Source organism: Portunus trituberculatus, chromosome 41 (genome assembly GCF_017591435.1).
Source record: "Portunus trituberculatus isolate SZX2019 chromosome 41, ASM1759143v1, whole genome shotgun sequence".
Lineage (NCBI taxonomy): Eukaryota > Metazoa > Arthropoda > Malacostraca > Decapoda > Portunidae > Portunus > Portunus trituberculatus.
In genome coordinates this window covers 32,558,926-32,573,925 of record NC_059295.1, presented here as the reverse complement: position 1 = coordinate 32,573,925, position 15,000 = coordinate 32,558,926, and the positions used below count along the sequence as shown (strand labels likewise).

The following is a 15,000-nucleotide window of genomic DNA, read 5'->3' as shown; positions in this document are numbered from 1 at the left end:
ACACATGCGCCACAGACACTCATTCATAACTTGGCTCCCCGTTTTGTGAATGGCGTTCCCTCACTCTCACTCCCCTCCCCTCCCGTCGTACCAGGTCTCCCTGTGGCGGTGAGGCTGGTGGTAGGGAGAAGAGAAGGAGAGGATTGGCCTGGGTCAAGGTCGCCTCCTAAATATGTTTTAGGGTGATCTCACCACAGTCAGGGTGAGCCCGACGACAGAGGATGTAAAGGTTACATACAAATACAAAGACGAAGAATAAGATCTTTTGGTTCCTGTTAAGTTGTTTGCTAATAAGGTTAAATTATATTATCTTTGTGCCAGCCAGTCAATGTCATCCATGTCTGTCAAGGTTCTGGAGTGACTGCTGACTCCTTTCATAGCCTTACAGTGCCATTATGTGCAACCAAAGACTGATTCATGGCCAGAATTTTTTTACATTTTTTCTTCCAGTGGGGTCCGTAGGCAATTCTTCTGCAATTCTGCCTCATGGAGAGTCACAGGGTTCGTTCCATTCTATTTTTGGAAGTTCAGATGACCTGTCTTCCCCCGTGTGTAAAGGCGGAGACAGGATCTTTCCACTGCCAGCCACCAGAGCAAAGCGACAGGCTTCTGGAAAATGACAAGCTTCAGGCAGGTCTCGAGCTTGAGTCACTGACATCACTACAGCCAGTCACTGATTACTCGGGCGCCGCCTCTCCAATTATCAAACGATCCATTTTTCGTACCATTTTCACTGCACTCTTTGGGGAGTGGGCACCTTCAATGGGTCTTTTCTTACAGTTATTTTCACTGCCGTAGGCCGGAGCTCCTTACATAAAAAAAAAAAAATCACAGTTTACAAGCGCTAATTACCTTTAGTTTGAGAGTAAAGACCATATTCTGAAACACACTTGCGTCGCACCTCCACTACATTCAAAAGGCTCTAGTCAAAGTTGCGAGGAACTCTAAGAGTGCTTTTATGCTTCCAGTGACATATTAACAAGATCGCTGTTGTATTAACAATAGAAACACTCTTGATAACTCAACTTATTATCTCCGTGGCAAGTTGAAAATAATCGTGTGGTGAGAGAGAAAACCGTTTTTTAATATGGGCCTAAAAAATACGACATTGCACGCGATGTTAGCCAGGGCATGGAGGCGTCGTTCTCGCAGACACTATCACGTCTTCCCAAGGTTAAAAGAGAAACTGAGCCCGAATTTTGAGACACTGCTTTCTTTCATCAGCACTGTTTTCAAAGGCTACACAGATGAACAGTCTGGTTATCAAGGGTACTTTCCCATTGACGTTGTCCAGTATAGTCAAACAATAGTTAAAATAATAAAAACAATCATGAGAACCATAATAATCATTACCGAAATAGTAACAAAAATAGTAGTGGTAGAAGACGAAGAAGAAGAAGAAGAAGAAGAAGAAGAAGAAGAAGAAGAAGAAGAAGAAGAAGAAGAAGAAGAAGAAGCAGCAGCAGCAGCAGCAGCAGCAGCAGCAGCAGCAGCAGCAGCAGCAGTAGTAGTAGTAGTAGAAGTATAAATTGTAAAACTGTTACCGACTCTCTCTCTCTCTCTCTCTCTCTCTCTCTCTCTCTCTCTAAGTTGGTGACATCAATATTCACAAACAAAATCCCTCCGCGCAGTCATCGTTTGTCAACAGATTCAATTTTATTCAGAACAATAATCTGATTCTGGTTTGTCGTGTGTTTTGACGGACTCTGCTGGGGGAGAGAGAGAGAGAGAGAGAGAGAGAGAGAGAGAGAGAGAGAGGAGGGATGGGGGGAGGTGGAGGGTAGGAAGGAGTGTGGCGCGAGAAGCAATGTCTGGGCGGGGCGCATCGCTGTTAACTAGGCAAGAACTCGTTCATTTCCAAGTCAACAAGTGCGAGGCGCCACAACCCTAGTGGAAACTCGAGTCAGCGTCAGCCAGGTGAGAGCCGAGGCCGTGCGTGGCGACGACTCGGAGTGGGAATGAGGGGGATCAGATAACACTACTGTGACATGAAATATTAATATGCACAGGGGGAAGAGAGGAACAACTTATCTTTTGTCTGGTTAGTACGAACAATAAATTTAACACGGAAAATTAACACACACATACACACACACAGAGCAGAGAGAGAGAGAGAGAGAGAGAGAGAGAGAGAGAGAGAGAGAGAGAGAGAGAGATACTGCAGGAGACTATTTTTTTCTTTTTGTTTGAGCAGTAGAAGCAATAATTGTAACACGAAAAATTAACATGCACAGAAGAAATGAAATCAATGTTTTTAGTTTAATTAGTGATTAGAAACAATATTTGCATTACGGAAAAATTAACGTGTACAGAAGAGATGGAACTTTTATTTCTATTTATTCATTTATTCATCTATTATTTTTAATGATCAAAAATATTCTCTTATACATGACTGAAATTACGAAGAGGGAAAGAAATTTTTAATAAGAAAAATATGCACATCTATTGATAAAGGAAGGAAACTACAAAAAAACAATAAATAAATGAATAATAAGAAGAATCATGTTCCTATACATCGCCACAACATGAAACAAACATCAAACTATACAGAATCTGAAACTCTCACTATGGGTACACTATGAGAAAGAAAATACGATCGATACTTCTACAACAGGGAAGGAGTCCTAACACAGGGAATATGAATCTATCAGGAGCAGCAGGGGACACTCTTACGAGAAAGAAAACAGAGGTGCAAGACGAGGGATCAGCTGGCACTAAACATGGCAGGAACCACATCAGATACCGCAGCTGCAACACGAGGAATCCACGCCCATTAAACGCTGCAGGAAACAACATCAGATAACACAGCTGTAACACGAGGCATCGACGTGTGCTAAGGCGAGGTAAGGCGAGGCAGCGGGACCGGCGGAGAGGAGAGTAGAGTAGAGAGGAGAGATGTTCGCCGCACCGCCCTCCCTCCGACACCGCACCTGCTGGCTGGAGGGAGACCGTTGATGAAGGATCCCAGCGCTGCTCTCAGAAAAACTCGTCTAATAAGCGATGGAAATCTATGCGAGGGGGATTTATGTGAGTGCGAGTATGTGAGTGTGTGAGTGCATGTGTTCTTCATCCGACACGCACAAAAGGTGTTTCTAAGGCGTCCCACATTCACTAAAGGAGAAAACTTGTGCTCGTGTTTATACATTGTGTTTTCTGTTTTTTCTTTTTTTTTTTTTTTTTTTTTTTAGCAATAGTTTTTAGTCATCCTTTTTCCTCTGATGTGTGATGAAAAAAGGACCGAGAGAACGTACATAGTGGAGAGATACTTTTCCTCTTTTCCTTCAGTTGTCTCTCTAGTTTCCTACTCAAATGCTGTTCTCTTCTTGTTTCCCCTCCTCCTCCTCCTCCTCCTCCTCCTCCTCCTCCTCCTCCTCCTGTTCGCTGTATATAACTTCCTTTGTTTCATTCCCCTTCATTTAATTTTTATCCAACTTTCATCTCGAATAAAAAATCAAATTGAATCTTTGCAATATCCTGGCTTTCCTCCTCCCGCTGATGTCACTGTTGCTGCTTACGTCACACACACATACACACACACACACACACACACACACACACAGAGAGAGAGAGAGAGAGAGAGAGAGAGAGAGAGAGAGAGAGAGAGAGAGAGAGAGAGAGAGAGAGAGAGAGAGAGAGAGAGAGAGAGAGAGAGAGAGAGAGAGAGAGAGAGAGGCTCGAATGTGGCTTACTAACACCACAGAGTACACCAGATGAGTAGAGGCAATAGTGGTGGCGGCGGCGGCGGCGTCTCACACACAGGTAGGTAATCATAGTAATTGCCGCCAAGGTACAAATGAGGCTGTATTGCAGTGCTGGATACGACGCATAATGACAACTGAGAGAAAATTGAGGTGGGTGTGAGATATGGCGGCGGTGGGCGGTAAGGTGCAGGGGTGGGTGAGTGGGTGGGTGGGTAGGTGGTGGTGATGGTGGTGGTGGTAGGTGTGTCTCGTTCTATTAATTATTGTCTTTATTATCATTATTATCACTGATACGCAAAAAAAAGCAGAGAGAGAGAGAGAGAGAGAGAGAGAGAGAGAGAGAGAGAGAGAGAGAGAGAGAGAGAGAGAGAGAGAGAGACTCGCATGTTAGATGAATTAAGAGTAGGAAAAAATTTTGATGTGGATTTATGTGCTAAGCGATTCCTTGGGAGACGAGACTGTGTGTGTGTGTGTGTGTGTGTGTGTGTGTGTGTGTGTGTGTGTGTGTGTGTGTGTGTGTGTGTGTGTGTGTGTGTGTGTGTGTGTGTGTGTGTGTGTGTGTGTGAGAGAGAGAGAGAGAGAGAGAGAGAGAGAGAGAGAGAGAGAGAGAGAGAGAGAGAGAGAGAGAGAGAGGAATTAGGAATTAGACAATGTACTCCTCTCTCTCTCTCTCTCTCTCTCTCTCTCTCTCTCAGCGGTCGCCACATCTCAATTTGGCGCTCCATAAATACATCCTCAAAACGTGCAGAATTATCACCGCCACTCAGGGCAGAGACACAGGCCTCGCGGTCCGGCAGCACAGAGGCGTCGCTCCCCCGCCAGCCTCCGACACTGGGCTAAATAAGGTTATCAAGAGCATTACCGACAAGACTCCTTCAGAATGAACAGCCTGGCGCACTCCCCGCTTTCTGAATAGCAAGATATCTGAGGTACTTTACGCTGAGGTGCCGCTAAGGTGGGATTCTTACGCTATGACGCAAGGAAAGATGGGAGATGAATTAGTTGGCGTCTCTCTTCTCCCATTTACACTTTTATGTGCTTATCCCCGGCCTACGCACATCTACATTGGTAATACAGGACCAAACGAGGTAGGACACGATGTACTGTTGGGTCTCTCTTACACATTAGTAGGGTAAGTGAAATTGTATCACCTGTTGTTTATTTGAGGAGCCCTGCTTGATTTTCGTTTCGGTGTGAATTTAATGTGGGTATTGGAAGATCTGATTTTCTCGATCCTTCGTGTAACTGTCATTTATGTGTTTCAAAATTTTACTTCAAACTTGCATCATGGTATTGTTCCGAATTTGAAGAGAGGTTTTAGTATTTGAAAGGTTAGTTGTCTTTCCATTTACACTTTCCTGTGTTTCTGAGCTGACTGAGCGCACCATTCTACTCCATGTTTCTACTGACACCTCACACGAATAACAGGAAACACGTATTATGCGACTCAACTCTTGCATCAATAGTCTAATTCTTATAGTGGCACTTTTATTACTTGCACTTATGACTTCCATTCGGTAACAGGAAACACTGCATTTTTCAGCTCTATTTCCGTATCCGTAGCATCACTTAATAACTCTTCCACTATACGCCTCATTCTCTCACCAATGCACATCCGCCTCGGCAACACTCACAGTAACAAATTCTGACGCACTTCACAATAGTTGAATATCACACAAATAAAACATAGGTCAGCAAACATTTCAGCAAGACACTCGCGTACTTACTCTTCCATAAACATCCATGAACACTTCGGTATCGTATGAATTAAGTGGAGTTTACATCGACGCAGGCAACGATCGTATTCCACCACCTTACTCCCTCAACCCCAGCCAAGCAACTCCGGACTCACGCCTTGCACAGCCGCACGTAACCTCGGTCTCTTAGGCGAGGAAAAACTAGCCCACGTTGGGTCTATACACTTCCAGGTGAACTTAGGGTAAATTTCCTACACATTTCCTTCTTCCCCGGGTTCCTACCGCCAGGCATGAGTTGGCTTTTCCTCGTTACGTAAACGTGTTTCCCTGACAGTGTGCGAGTACGTGTATGTGTGCATGGATGCAAGGGTCAGTGAGAGCGAAAGTGTGTGTGTGTGTGTGTGTGTGTGTGTGTGTGTGTGTGTGTGTGTGTGTGTGTGTGTGTGTGTGTGTGTGTGTGTGTGTGTGTGTGTGTGTGTGTGTGTGTGTGTGTGTTAATACATCGTTGCCACATAAACAAGCGTGAAATAAGCATGAAACGGACACGAATGAGGGAGAGAGAGAGAGAGAGAGAGAGAGAGAGAGAGAGAGAGAGAGAGAGAGAGAGAGAGAGAGAGAGAGAGAGAGAGACGTAACGAATGAAGTGTCTGATCTTTATCTACGAAGGCAAGGATGAACGAAGGACAGATGATGAGGAAGAAAATGGGTAGCGGATGACACACTACAAGGGGAGACTGTAAGGAAAGTGAGACTCCCCTTCCTTTCTTTGACTGATGAGAAAGAGAGAGAGAGAGAGAGAGAGAGAGAGAGAGAGAGAGAGAGAGAGAGAGAGAGAGAGAGAGAGAGAGAGAGAGACTGTGTACTCTGATTCTAGGAAAAGTTTAGTATATTGGTCCGCGTGATTTCCAGGCGGACAATGACGCTGTAAAAAGAGAGAGAGAGAGAGAGAGAGAGAGAGAGAGAGAGAGAGAGAGAGAGAGAGAGAGAGAGAGAGAGAGAGAGAGATTTGTAAAAATAACACGACTAAAAGAAAGAAAGTAAGAGATGAAACTAAAATTAAAAGAAAAAAAAGAAAAAAGAAAGGGAAAAAAACGATGAAGGAATGAAAATATTAAGGTGTTCTTAAAAAAAAAACAGACAAAAAATAAAAATAAAGTAACAATGACAATAGATACAGAGAGAGAGAGAGAGAGAGAGAGAGAGAGAGAGAGAGAGAGAGAGAGAGAGAGAGAGAGAGAGAGAGAGAGAGAGAGAGAGAGAGAGGAATGTAGGAATGGAAGGACAGAAGGTCATTCTTGCCATTTTCCTCTCCCCAAAAAGATTTGATTGATGGATGAGAAAATGAAAGATGAGATAAAATTGAGATAGAATTGTTGGTCTTTCGCTCTTTTCTCAATGACATCAACTTTTCTCCCTCTCTTTCTTTTTCCTTTTTCTACATCTTCATGAAATTATCCTTTTTTTTTTAATATTTTTATGTTCATGGACAAGGAAAGGTAAGATGAGGTCAATGAGAATGATTTAGCCAGAGAGGGTCAGAGTGAGAGAGAGAGAGAGAGAGAGAGAGAGAGAGAGAGAGAGAGAGAGAGAGAGAGAGAGAGAGAGAGAGAGAGAGAGAGAGAGAGAGAGAGAGAGGAAAAGGTAAAGTCAGAAAGAGAAAAAAAACAGTATGCCAGAAAAGTTAGGCCACCTTGGATCGTAAAGGTAATGGTGTACACTATTTGTAATCCTCATCCCACCGCTGCCACCAATACTGAATTCCTCTCCTACTTTGTTTTTTTCTTTAAATTTCAGGTATATCCAACTTTCTCTCTCTCTCTCTCTCTCTCTCTCTCTCTCTCTCTCTCTCTCTCTCTCAACGACAATGCACCTTCAATCTCCGCATCACAAGTTCTCTGCAGGGAACCACAAGGGGCAATGTGGAGGCGGGTGGGGAGGGAAGGGGAGAAATATGCAACAGCACAAAGCACACACAAGAGCGCCTGCAGTATTGTACACTCGTAAGGGACACAATGCATTTATTTTTGACGTGTGTGTGTGTGTGTGTGTGTGTGTGTGTGTGTGTGTGTGTGTGTGTGTGTGTGTGTGTGTGTGTGTGTGTGTGTGTGTGTGCGCACGCATATAAGTATATAAATGTGTTTACCTCAGTCTTTTCTCTGTAAAATGAAAAAAAAAAAATAGGCTATTGTTTAAAGCTAGTACGAGGAAGCTTTTGAAATCCACATATGGAATTGAGTTAAAAGGAAAGAAAAGTTGACCTGTTTCTAAATGTTTATGGTTTATTGCTTCGAGGCTCACGAGTAAAATCCATTCCTCTCTCTCCTTCTCCCTTTCCTCTCCTCTCCCTCTCTCTCTCTCTCTCTCTCTCTCTCTCTCTCTCTCAAACCTCCTCGGCTTTACTCGTGGCACCTCTTGGTCTAATTGTATTCACTGCTTACATTGAGGGCAGTGGGCTTTGCTGTGAGGCGAGACTGTGCTGCTGAAGGCTTTGTGGGATGAAGACTATGGTAGTGGTGGTGGTGGTTGTGGTGGTGGTGGTGGTGGTGGTGGTGGTGGTGGTGGTGGCAATGGTGGGGAGGTCATGGAGTTCGTTAATCACAGTTAACTTTTTTTTTCTATTTATAATGGTTATGTAAGATTTGATGTATGATGTGTGTGTGTGTGTGTGTGTGTGTGTGTGTGTGTGTGTGTGTGTGTGTGTGTGTGTGTGTGTGTGTGTGTGTGTGTCTCTTCACACACACACACACACACACACACACACACACACACACACACACACACACACACAAGGGCTGGGTTCGAGTCCCGGTAAGCGGCGAGGCAAATGGGCAAGCCTCTTAATGTGTGGCCCCTGTTCACCTAGCAGTAAATAGGTACGGGATGTAACTCGAGGGGTGTGTGTTGTGTGTTGATGTGGTCTCAGTCCTACCCGAAGATCGGTCTATGAGCTCTGAGCTCGCTCCGTAATGGGGAAGACTGGCTGGGTGACCAGCAGACGACCGAGGTGAACACACACACACACACACACACACACACACACACACACACACACACACACACACACACACACACATAAAATGAGACAGAAGCTTAGAAAGGAAGAAAGTGATGGAGGAGGAGGAGGAGGAGGAGGAGGAAGAAGAAAAGGAGGAGGATGAGGAGGAAGAGGAGAAGAAGAAGGAGGAGGAGGAGGAGGAGGAGGAGGAGGAGGAGGAGGAGGAGGAGGAGGAGGAGGAGGAGGAGAAGAAGAAGAAGAAGGAGGAGGAGGAGGAGGAGGAGGAGGAGGAGGAGGAGGAGGAGGAGGAGGAGAAGGAGAAGGAGAAGGAGAAAGAGAAAGAGAAAGAGAAGAAGGAGGAGAAGGAGAAGTAGGAGGAGGAGGAGGAGGAGGCGGAAACAATAATTATGAGTGAATAATTAAGTATATATTATTATTATCATCATTACTACCATCATCATCGTCATCATCATCATCATCACCACTATCACCATTATCATCACCATCACGAAGTCGCTGTAAATTAAAAAGGAAGGACAATCTTAATCCGCCATCTTGCTTTGATTTATTACCCGCCATTTCTTGTTTGTTTAATTGTCTATGTTAGTTTTTCGCTCTGCTTGTTTGTTTTATGTATTCTTGTTTGTTTGAAATAGTGGTGTTTCTTCTTTCCTTTCTTCTTCTTCTTTTCTTCTTCTCATTAACTATTTTTTTTTCCTTAATGATGTGTTTGCTTTCTTCTTTTTCTTTTTATCAGGTTCGTAAAAATTTCCGGTCTTGTTCTTTTCCTATTCTTTCTTTCTTTTTCTTAGTGATTATTTTCCCTTAACGATAATTTTTCGCCTTGTTTTTATTGGGTTCGTAATCCTTTCCGCTCTTTTTCTTTATCGTTTTTTTTCTCTATTCATTTTTTTCCTTTCCATTTGATGTGATTTTTTTTTTTTTTTTCATGTCTCCTTTATGCGACAACTTTGCTTTTCTTTGTTGATTCACACCGTAATATTCTAACTTCTTACTCTTTGGCATTTTCCTTTCCCTTTCCATCAATTTTTCTTTTTGCTCTTCTCGTTTTGATTTCATTAGTATTTCTTTTTCTGTCATTCTTCGCTCCGTTTTCTTTTCCTTGTATTATTTCTATTTCCTTCCTGTTTTTCTTCACTTCTGCTTATTTACCTCTTTTTTTCTTATCTACCTTTTTCCATTTCATTAGGAATATTTCTTTTTCACTCAAGCTGCGAGTTTCTTGTCAGCGCTTCTGTGTCTGTATCAGTTTGTACATTACTAGTCGTTCTGGTTGGTCGTACAAACCTGGCCTGGTCGTGATAGCTATCGTCTCTGAACCAGCGGTCGTCTTTGCCCCAGTGTTCGTAAGAGGGGCCAATCACGACAACCTTTAATCAGGCGGCCGCTCATGCAATCAAGCACTTCACCGTTCAAACAGCCGCGCATTAAGTCGCCTCTGCCATCACTCATTCGCCCTTGTAGTTCATTAAGTCATTCGCCAGATCGCTAACCCATTAGTCCGCTGTGCAGTCAATCTCTTCAACCACCGCCGTCTATTTTTCAGTGTATCGTTCACCTGGTCAGCTGGTCATGAATCAAAGCTTCCCACTGAGCCCGTCCATTCTGTTCCTTCGGCGATCAATGATACAAAGAAATGTAATCCAGGCTACTTACGCACTGGATTATAAAGTAAGTTTCTTCTTATTTCTTTTGTAATTACTTTTCTGCTCCTTTACTCTGATCAAAATAAAAAAAAAGACGTCAAAAGAAAAAAAAAACAAGCACTAAATTATAATTTTTTTACAGTTAATTCGCGAAACAGCCAAGTTAATAACCCCGCTCTATAAAATGCAAGGAGTAATAGGTTGAAGCTTGATTAATTTTGATTTGAAAAGAGATGGAAAGAAACTGATTCTGAAACGGACTGAGAGATAAATGTAATGGTTTTGATATCAGGTTGTTAGTGTCGCGGCAGCTGGAGGCTTTTAAATGATTAGATAAATTTATAGATAATAGTGATGGGTGAATAAGGGAAGGTATGTTTGATGAGAGGAATGGCACGTGTAGGCCTATTGACTTCCTGCAGCTTTACTTAGGCTCTCACTCGTATATTCTGAAGAGTCCCAGCATCAGCGCCTTCGTCAGCGTCGGCGTGGCTTTGAGGCGGCGATAACATCTTTGGGACACCATGTACGGCTCTGTTTCCTACGTCGCATACAGATCCCGCCGCCTTCCCGCCTCCCTGCCACCCTCGCTCCTCCTCTTCCTCCTTATTCGCTTCCTTCTCTTACTAGGTAGTCCTCAAGCTTCCCCTCCTACTCTTTCTTCGTCAACACCACACCTCTTCTTTCTATACGTATTCAACTATATGTGCATATACCATTCTTCTTCTTCTTCTCTATCTCCTTCTCCTCCTCCTTCTCCTTCTCCTCCTCCTCCTCCTCCTCCTCCTCCTCCTCCTCCTCCTCCTCCTCCTCCTCCTCAATTTCCCACGCAAGGCACACAAACACCTTGGTGTGTTGTCCACGTGTCAGGTTTAGCTACTACACCCGCCAGCTCTCTCTCTCTCTCTCTCTCTCTCTCTCTCTCTCTCTCGCATATTCCCATTCCTCCATTCCTATTCCACTCACCTATTTCACCTGGTTTCTGTTAGCCCCGTCTACCCATCTGTCACCTCACAACACCTGACCCTTGTGAGCCCCCAGCAAGCTGCACGCAATCAGGCAGGAGGGACGGGAGGTGTAGGTAATGAGAGCGTACTAGCGGAGGTTCCTCAAGGGGCGTGCCAGGTCCTGGTGAGACTCGTGCTGGTGTATAAGCGTCACAGCGGTGGGTTGGTGGCGTGATAAACTGTCCCCGTATTTCTTAACAGATTACACGGGTATTGGGACGGGAGGGTCGCGACGGGTGGACCTCTCCGGTGTTGGAGATACGAGGGCACGGTTATGGTGTGGAGTGTGAGTGCTTGAGAGGTGTCGGTGAAAGGGGATGAGGGAGGTGTGGCCGAGCAGCGCCTCTCTCTGATAAGGCAGTGCGGGTGGCGTTTAGAGCAGTCGCGTTCCTTGGGTCCATCTCGCCTTACTACGCCTCCTCCTCCTCCTCCTTCTCGTTGTCCTTCTCTATCTCCTACTCCTCCTCCTCCTCCTGTGCCTTTTATAGAGTGAAAAAAGGGTCACTTCAGCCAGGCGGATATAATTGATATCCAGTACAGGGCGTCGGCACTCCCTGTCCTCCCTCGCCTATCGGTTCATCCTCCTCTATCGCCCAATTTATCACAGCCATCGCGGCCTATCGCGCCAACCACCGCCACCAGCCTGACCGGGATGAAATATTTCTCTCTCTCCGGAATGTTTTCTTTCGTCTTTTGTTTCCCATACGCTCCTCAACTTTCACACACGTATCCTCCCTTACACGCATACCTACCTACCTACACACACACACACACACACACACACACATACGGGACAGTGAATCGGTGAGGCGGTGATGGTGGCGTCAGGTGACAAATTTGGGTCAGGCCTTGAGGAGTGGTTCGATAATGATGATTTAAGGCAGCGGGAGTGAACGACGCTGAGCTCCAGGTTAGTGTGCCATTAAGAGAGAGAGAGAGAGAGAGAGAGAGAGAGAGAGAGAGAGAGAGAGAGAGAGAGAGAGAGAGAGAGAGAGAGAGAGAGAGAGAGAGAGAGAGAGAGAGAGAGAACCATATCAATATGATAAAAGAATAAAAAAAAAATCTATTTATATGAAGAGGGATAATAAAGGGAGAAAAGGATGAAAAAAAGGGAAAGCAGGAGAGGAAAGGGAAGGAAGGTGGAAAGACTTCTCCGTTTCCTATCTGTCATTCCATAGTGTAAGGATCACTTTGGCATCTCCTGGCAGAGGTGCTCTCGCGTGCACACACACACACACACACACACACACACACACACACACACACACACACACACACACACACACACACACACACACACCGCGTAGTGTAGTGGTTAGCACGCTCGACTCACAATCGAGAGGGCCGGGTTCGAGTCCCGGCGCGGCGAGGCAATTGGGCAAGCCTCTTAATGTGTGGCCCCTGTTCACCTAGCAGTAAATAGGTACGGGATGTAACTCGAGGGGTTGTGGCCTCGCTTTCCCGTTGTGTGGAGGGTGTTGTGGTCTCAGTCCTACCCGAAGATCGGTCTATGAGCTCTGAGCTCGCTCCGTAATGGGGAAGACTGGCTGGGTGACCAGCAGGCGACCGTGGTGAATGGTGAATTACACACACACACACACACACACACACACACACACACACACACACACACACACACACACACACACACACACACACACACACACGTACGTTTACTGAGAGTAGGAGCAAAGAGGAGGAGGAGGAGGAGGAGGAGGAGGAGGAGGAAGTTCTGGTTGGTCACTAATGAGGAAGAAGATGAGTATATTATTGTTCTGTCGGCAGCCGAGAGGAGGAAAAGAAAAAAAGGAGAAAAGGAAAAAAGAGGAGGAGGGAGAGAAGGAATGGACGGAAGGAAGGTATGGACAATATTTTTATACGATTTCATAAATAGAAAGGAGTAAAAAACAAGACAAAAATGAAGGTAAGAGAATATAAAGGAATACAAAGGAAAGCCAAACAGCAACAGACCTCTTGGTCCTTTCAAGGCTGTTTGGTAAATTCTTCTAACTGGCTACAGATAAGAGAGACAGGACAGTACAGGAGAAGGCTCCTCCCCACCCACCACTTCCTCCAGCTTTCGCTGGCGTGGAAAATAGTTTTGAAAAGAACCATGCAGTATAGAAAAACTGACATGGAATTTTCACAGGAAAGGATGAAAGGAGATTCTATTATTCACCCTACGGTGAACTCTATATATCTATCTATAGTTAATAAAGTTACACAAAAAAGTTACATATAATATCATGTTTAATTATTCAGACAAGAAGAGAGCTTGATGGGGGGTTATCCTTTAAATATTTATCAATTTTGTTTTTGAATGATGCAATGGAAGTACTGTTTACTATTTCTGAAGGAAGCTTATTCCAAATGTTAACTATTCTATTAAAGAAAAAGTGCTTTGCCTCGTGGGTTTTAAAGCGTTTTGGTGTAATTTTAAATCCATTATTCCTTGTTATGGTGGAATGATCAATAGTAAAATATTTATTTACATCAAGGTTGTTGTATCCCTGAAAAATTTTGAAAACTTCGATTAGGTCTCCTCTTATCCTGCGCTTTGTTAAGCTGAATAAATTTAATGCTTCCAGTCGTTCCTCATACGGCTTGTTTCTCAATCTCGGAATCATCTTGGTCACTCTACGCTGGATCCTTTCCAGTTTTTCAATGTCTTTTCTGTAATATGGTGACCAGAACTGCACACAGTATTCAAGCTGAGGACGCACCAATGAGTTATATAAAGTAAGGATAACTTTTTCTGATTTAAATTCAAAGGTTCTTCCAATGAACCCAACTAATTTATTTGCATTCTTTACTGCTTCTGTGCAGTGTTTGCTCGGCTTGAGATCTTTAGACACCACAACACCAAGATCTTTTTCATTCTCAGCACTTGCCAGAGGTACATTACTCATTACGTATTTTGCTTGTACATTGTTACTTCCAATGTGTAGGACTTTACACTTTTCTATATTGAATTTCATTTGCCATTTTTCTGCCCAGCGTGTCAGTTTATTTAAGTCACACTGTAGTTCTTGCCATTGTGACGTTGATGTAACTTTGCTCATTATTTTGGTGTCGTCCGCGAATTTGCTTATTTTACAAGTGATTCCTTCATCAATATCATTAATATAAACAATGAAAAGAACTGGTCCTAATACAGAGCCTTGAGGAACACCACTTTTACATTGTGCCACTCTGATTCTTTTCCATTTATAACAACACGTTGCTTTCTGTCAGAGAGCCAGTCTTCCAGCCATTTCAGGGTATTTCCAGCTATGCCGTGAGCTTTTACTTTGCTGATTAGCCTCTTGTGAGGGACAGTGTCGAAAGCTTTCTGGAAATCAAGATAAATAACATCCACTGCTTTTGTCTCGTCATACGAGTTAAAAACTTCATAAAAGAAGTCTAGTAGGTTTGTTAAGCAGGATCTCTTGTTTCTGAAACCATGTTGTGAATCCTTCATGATCTTATTTTCTTCTAAAAATTTGACAATCTTATCTCTGATTATCGTTTCCATCAGCTTGCACACTACTGAAGTAAGGCTGATTGGTCTGTAATTAGCTGGGAGTGATTTATTTCCTTTCTTGAAAATGGGCGTGACATTTGCTAGCTTCCACTCCTGGGGACTTTCCTGCTTGTAAAGTTTTATTGAATATAATCGTGAGTGGTTTCACGAGCTCATTTTTCGCTTCTTTGAGAAGCCTGGGTGATATCTTGTCTGGTCCAGGCGTTTTGTTTACGTTCATGCTGTTCATGACTGTGAGGATTTCATTTTCTGTAACTATGAAGTCAGGCAGTGTTTTGCCTTGTGCCTGAGGCTCTGGCATGGGCAGACTATTTTGGACATCTTCAGTCGTGAAGACTGTTGAGAAGAATCTATTTAGGACGTTTGCCATTTCAACTTCGTTATCTATTTGGTTTCCGTTTTCTGTTATG

General features: G+C 43.9%; 1 protein-coding gene across 4 annotated transcripts in view; it reads right to left on the bottom strand.

Moving 5' to 3' along the window:
* LOC123516594 overlaps positions 1-15,000 on the bottom strand; it is a 236,521-nt gene that overhangs the window by 13,181 nt on the left and 208,340 nt on the right. Inside the window, exon 1 of one of the 4 annotated variants that reach the window (XM_045276116.1) lies at positions 5,429-5,549. The exons of the other annotated variants lie outside the window; for them this stretch is intronic. The gene's annotated coding sequence lies outside the window, so the exon portion shown is untranslated. Of the gene's footprint in view, positions 1-5,428; positions 5,550-15,000 lie in introns of those variants that run through there. 4 annotated transcript variants of the gene reach the window in all.